The sequence below is a fragment of the Notolepis coatsorum genome, assembly GCF_963971535.1.
Source record: "Notolepis coatsorum genome assembly, chromosome: 4".
Taxonomy (NCBI): domain Eukaryota; kingdom Metazoa; phylum Chordata; class Actinopteri; order Aulopiformes; family Paralepididae; genus Notolepis; species Notolepis coatsorum.
Window position 1 is genome coordinate 114,026,309 of NC_140168.1, and position 6,636 is coordinate 114,032,944.

At 42.1% G+C, this 6,636-nt stretch overlaps 1 pseudogene across 1 annotated transcript in view; it reads left to right on the forward strand.

Annotated features, from left to right (window-relative positions):
* Positions 1–6,136: 6,136 nt before the first annotated feature.
* Positions 6,137–6,636, forward strand: part of LOC311226656 (kin of IRRE-like protein 1) — a 223,499-nt pseudogene continuing 222,999 nt past the window's right edge. The window contains exon 1 of the transcript XR_014621046.1: positions 6,137–6,218. The product of XR_014621046.1 is annotated as a kin of IRRE-like protein 1 (transcript). The remainder of the gene's footprint in view (positions 6,219–6,636) is intronic.

Here is a 6,636-nt window from a genome sequence, read left to right on the forward strand (position 1 = left end):
GCGACTGTTGGCGCCGCCAGTGCCAAGGGCGTTGTCCAATGAGGAAAGCGAATAATGCTATGATTCAAACGGAGGCTTAAAGGGATATAGCTTATATATATAAATAATATACAAGTTATATAAATAATAAAATGTAGATTCTCAGTGTTAATCTGGCCCTTCACAACAATAGTAATTTTCCTTCATAATGTTTTGCCAGTATAGCTGTGGAATAGGTATTCAATTCTATTCAAAGTGGTCTTAAAAAGGTCTATAATTTTAGTCTTAAATCTTACTTGTTGAAAGCTGCAGGAACCCTGATCCATGCTGTTCCAATGCAAAGTCAATGGGGTCAAGCTCCTGTTTGCACAAGCTGACTGAAGCTCACTGAAGTCTACTTTGTCTCTACTCGGCTTATACAGACTGGAGTTTGGCCCCATTGACTTTGCATTGTTTTTTGTTTTATTAGGATCCCCATTATTTTATTTTATTTAACCTTTAAAAGTTTCGTTGAGATAAAAAAAAATCTCTTTTACAAGAGCGTCCTGGCCAAGATAGGCAGCAGCACAGTTACAATTTCACAGTTGCAGACGAAAACAATTTAAAAAAACAAACGTATAGCAATTAAAACAAAAACAAGGACAATTCACTAGTCATTACTGCTATAGTCATTCTAGAAAATAATACAACAGAACAAATACAGAATGTAATTAGCAATACAATTTAAAACAAGAAGAAAAATAATTGTTAATCTTACTACATCAGACATAGTCACACAGTGTAAAACGGAGGACAATACAACAAAAGACAGGATGGTCAGTCAATAGAGTAGAATAATGTAATTGACTAAAAATATAGGATTCCTTGAGAAGAATACATTTCTGAAAAAGGAGAGAAGGTTTATAAAGAGTCTGCCTTCAGCTGTCAGCCATGAGAGGAGTCTGCCTTCAGCTGTCAGCCATGAGAGAGGAGTCTGTCTTCAACTGTCAGCCATGAGAGGAGTCTGCCTTCAGCTGTCAGCCATGAGAGAGGAGTCTGTCTTCAACTGTCAGCCATGAGAGAGGAGTCTGTCTTCAGCTGTCAGCCATGAGAGAGGAGTCTGTCTTCAACTGTCAGCCATGAGAGAGGAGTCTGTCTTCAACTGTCAGCCATGAGAGAGGAGTCTGTCTTCAACTGTCAGCCATGAGAGAGGAGTCTGTCTTCAACTGTCAGCCATGAGAGAGGAGTCTGTCTTCAGCTGTCAGCCATGAGAGGAGTCTGTCTTCAACTGTCAGCCATGAGAGGAGTCTGTCTTCAACTGTCAGCCATGAGAGGAGTCTGTCTTCAACTGTCAGCCATGAGAGGAGTCTGTCTTCAACTGTCAGCCATGAGAGGAGTCTGTCTTCAACTGTCAGCCATGAGAGAGGAGTCTGTCTTCAACTGTCAGCCACTGGTCTTCACAAACTGTCACCGGCGTTAGCAACCGGGAGCGTCGCGGAGCATTCAGCCTGCTGGCTACCTAGATCCACTTCAACCAGCCGAGCGTCGGGAGCTCCAGCAGCTTGTCGATGTGCTAATAGCCTGGAGCCAGCTACCGTTAGCTTGCAGAGGCTCCAGCACACCGACAAGCTGTGTAGCCAGCTACCGTTAGCTTGCAGAGGCTATTAGCACACCGACAAGCTGTGTAGCCAGCAGGCTGAATGCTCCGCGACGCTCCCGGTTGCTAACGCCGGTCCCCGGCTGGTGCCAACTAGCTAGCGATCGCTCCCGAGAGCTAACGCCGGTCTGTCTGTCGAAGACCGAGGGAACCGCACCAGGCTTCAGCTGATTAGTGGTCTTCTGGACAAACCTTCCACCCCCAACAACATAATCCGAGGCAATGAAGTGTTTGCTGCAGATCCTCCTTCCCTGTCCAACAGGCTGGTCGCGCCGCCTGAGTGCAGCCAGCCTGAGCCAACGTGCCAACAACACTGTTTTTTTCACTGGTAGTTTGTGGAAATTAACCAACTTTCCTCTCTCTCACATGGTAAAATTAGTTTGAACAGCCAGGAGCAATACAAACAGAACCACCGCGGTCCCGTTGTTTTGTAGGCAACATTTTATTTACCGACTGACCCATTCACTATAGGCAACTAACCAGCAGTGTATACACCAAACAAGCTTCATGACGTCAGCCATGACGTCAGCAACAAAATGGCGGCGCCCATGTTGAAAACAGGGATATTATATTTGATTTTTCAGACAAATAAGATAGATTTCACATTTGATTATAGAACCCTGTCTTACACAAGGTACACAACAAACAAACTAGGATCACATTGCTCACTGCTTCATTTCCACTTTAAAGGTATATAGCTTATATATATAAATAATATACAAGTTATATAAAATAATAAACGTAGATTCTCAGTGTTAATCTGGCCCTTCAGAACACAATCTGTTAATAAAGTTTTCAATCATAATGGTTTATGATCATAAAGCAAGAGTTTATATAACGACAAATGTAGAAACTATGCAACACAATGAAATGCGTGTCTGATGGAAAACAACAGACTACAATTCTAAGTGTCAAATTATCCCTTCAATCCACATTCAATTGGCCTCATAAGAAATTATTCTGAAATATTTATTCATGCCAGTGTAACTACCGGTAAACTCACAATAAATTTGCTTAAATAACATTGCTGAGAATGACATTTTCATATTTTTCTTTTACAGGCATCACAATTTATCACAAAAATACGAATAGCAATTGTATTGATGAATGTGATCTATAGCAGAGGTAAATGTGAAATATGAATACTGCTTGTAATTTAGATATAGTGTTGATAAATCTGTTTGGTTTACATTCATTCTTATGGCTTAATTGTTTTAAAATGTCAACAATGTTGTAGGTCCACCAGACCCTGGGGGGGACCCTGATGTAAACAATAGGAAAGTCTTTCTCTGGTCTGCATCCCCTTAACAATTGTGTGTATTGAGCCGTACTGTATTGTACCCATTCTGCAATCTGTTACAGTTTTCAATCAATCAATCAAACCTGCGAACACATGGCTGATCAGTAACAAAAACGCGAACACCACACAATTATTAAGTGTAGACATTGGAAAAGCAAGAACGCTGTCCTCATTTATGAGTATTGCATTGTAGATAGATCGTGGGTGTTCCTATGACTTGTATATTCTGCTTACAGCTTCGCAACTCCACTCATTTCGTTTTACAATGTCAAAGCCTTTTTTAAATATAAATCAAAACGTTCCCGTATTTCTGCAATCTATGCGCCAATAATAACGAGTTGAGTTCTAAATGCTAAATGTCAGCTATGTTAATAACCTCAGACCTGGCGACAGTATATTGATCTAAATCTGTACCGGGTTTGCTTTTTTTTTATCGCATCAGCTCCTCATAAACATAAATAAACACATGTATATTTATGTTCTATTAATAAAAGCAAGAGACAGCCGCCGCCGCTGCGCGTAGCCGAATCCCCGTGTATCACAAACAGTACTGTATTTGAAAATCTGGTATGTCATAAATGTATAGATGTAGCAGTACTGTCTATCTGTATGTCATGTGTGTCATATGATGAATTGAAAATGGGGGACCCTGATGGAAACAAGACGAAAGTCTTTCTCAGGTCTGCATCCTCTTAACAATTGTATGTATTGAGCTGTACTGTACTGTACCCATTCTGCAATCTGTTAATAAACTTTTCAATCAATCAATCAATCAATCAGTCGCCATTTTGGCTCTGTGTGCGTGAGAGCGGCTCCCATTGCACTTCATTGTGGAGAAAGCGAACAGCGCCCTCTGTCGGCCGGTGTCTCAGAGCCAAAATGTCGGCGGAGGGAGAGAGAGTGGTCCTGATGCTGGGGATGACGCTGGAGGAAAGTGATACAGGAAGGATGCAAGTATCTAAACCCTGCCAGCAACGACATCACTGGCGCAGTCTCTGTGGCGCAATGGAATAGCGCGCTGGACTTCTAATCCAGAGGCTCCGGGTTCGAGTCCCGGCAGAGATGGTCACTCTGGCTGCCACATGGCAGACCTGCAGGCTTTTTTTTTTTATTATTATTATTATTCATCATTGGTTGAAAATCATTTGTTGTTTTGTGGCAGACATTAAACTGAGACCAGCATCCTGATTCTGAAAAACACCAATGTGCTGCTGCTATTGGTAGACTATAATATAGAAGAATCATCTGGAAAGACAATATTATAATATAGGCTATAATATAGAAGACTCAACTGGAAAGACAATATTATAATATAGGCTATAATATAGAAGACTCATCTGGAAAGACAATATTATAATATAGGCTATAATATAGAAGACTCATCTGGAAAGACAATATTATAATATAATATATATAATTTATATATAATCCTTCTATATACCTACTTAAACACCGGCATATAACCCATAATGCATGTATAATAAAATAAGATTAGATAAGCTCTTCCTTTATTGATGCCCTTGGGATCGGGATAGATAAATATGTATCCATATCTGTCTGTACATGCCTGCATATAATCCTTTTGACAGATATTTTGATACTTTATCTATATCTGTACATATCTCTTACCTACTCTTACTAGTTACGCTGCTGGCCAGTATGACTTACTACCATAGTGTCTGTATACCTGTATCACTGTAGATATTAATACTACAACTCTGTACATACATCTGATTAACACTATTACTCAGTAGTAGTACTCATTTATATATTTTATATCCAGTTTAATCACCTGTACATTGTATATTACTACTGAACTTTACTGTTACATGTTCACTCTTTTTTAGATGCCACACATATTTTCGTTGTGCTGTATGATGACAATACATTCTATTCGAATCTAATCATCACCCATGTGTGGTTATTATCCTGGCTGCTGCAGGTTTAGATGGGGACCACCAGAGGGCGCTCCCACCCCGTGGTCGTCATGTTGTTCCACTGAACGGTTTCAACCATAGATATATATATATATATATCTATGGTTTCAACGACCCCGCTACCACGTTGGAAAACTATCCAACCCTAGCGTGTTATTAGCCTACTATTTATACTATTTATACTATTTATACTATTTATACTATTTATACCCCAAATGCACTGGAACGAAGATGGTTGCCTCTCATCAAAACACCACGCTGCTGACCATGAAAAGGCCTGTTGGTCTGTGTATTTGTATATATTTTTGTATTTTTGTTAATCATTGTTATTATTATTATTATTATTATTGTTATTAGTTGTGCAGTACACCGGCGGTATGCGTTTCACCAAAGGGCTTCAGTGGAAGAGAACAGGGCCGTACTGGGTGATGATGACGTGAGAGAGAGAGAGAGAGAGAGAGAGAGAGAGAGAGAGAGAGAGAGAGAGAGAGAGAGAGAGAGAGAGAGAGAGAGAGAGAGAGAGAGAGATGAGAGAGAGAGAGGAGAGGAGAGAGAGAGGAGGGAGAGAGGACAGATAGAGAGAGAGAGAGAGACAGGGAGAGAGAGAGAGAGAGAGAGAGAGAGAGAGAGAGAGAGAGAGAGAGAGAGAGAGAGAGAGAGAGAGAGAGAGAGAGAGAGAGAGAGAGAGAAGAGAGGAGAGAGAGAGAGAGGAGGGAGAGAGAGAGAGAGAGAGAGAGAGGAGAGAGAGAGAGAGAGAGAGAGAGAGAGAAGAAGAGAGAGAGAGAGAGAGAGAGAGAGAGAGAGAGAGAGAGAGAGCGGGGGAGGGAGAGAGAGAGAGAGAGAGAGAGCGAGAGAGAGAGAGAGAGAGAGAGAGAGAGAGAGAGATGAGATGAGATGAGAGAGAGAGAGAGAGAGAGAGGGAGGGAGGAGAGAGAGAGAGAGAAGAGAGAGAGGAGAAGAGAGAGAGAGAGGAGAGAGACGAGAGAGAGAGAGAGAGAGAGAGAGGATGCGCCCCTAATGAGAAAACGGATCGCAGCGCAGAAGCAGCGGACAGCTGAAAGCAGAGAGAGAGGGGAGAGATATAGCAACACAACCGGGGGAGGAGAGAATGGTGTAACGCCGCAGCGACGTCCGTGGGAGGATTATTATTATTATTATTATTATTATTATTATATTATTATTATTATTATTATATTATTATTATTATTATTATTATTATTATTATTATTATTGTTATTATTATTATTATTATTATTTCTGGTTCTTGGGTTTGATGCGGTCCTCAGCGGAGCCGGTGGAGGAACCATCATCATGCAGAGGCTGCTGCTGCCGCTGCTGCTGAGCGTGGCGCTGAGCCCCCGACCCGGTGAGACGAGAGACGCGGCTCCCCTCCTCCTGGAGGAGTGTAGAGCCAGGGCTGTGTGTCGGCCCGCCGCCGCAGGGAGAGGGTTAACCGTTTTGGTAGTGTGGTGGTGGCAGTGAAAGGGTTAACCGTTTTGGTAGTGTGGTGGTGGCAGTGAACGGGTTAACCGTTTTGGTAGTGTGGTGGTGGCAGTGAAAGGGTTAACCGTTTTGGTAGTGTGGTGGTGGCAGTGAAAGGGTTAACCGTTTTGGTAGTGTGGCAGACAGTGAAAGGGTTAACCGTTTTGGTAGTGTGGCAGACAGTGAAAGGGTTAACCGTTTTGGTAGTGTGGCAGACAGTGAAAGGGTTAACCGTTTTGGTAGTGTGTGGTGGCAGTGAAAGGGGTTAACCGTTTTGTAGTGTGGTGGTGGCAGTGAAAGGG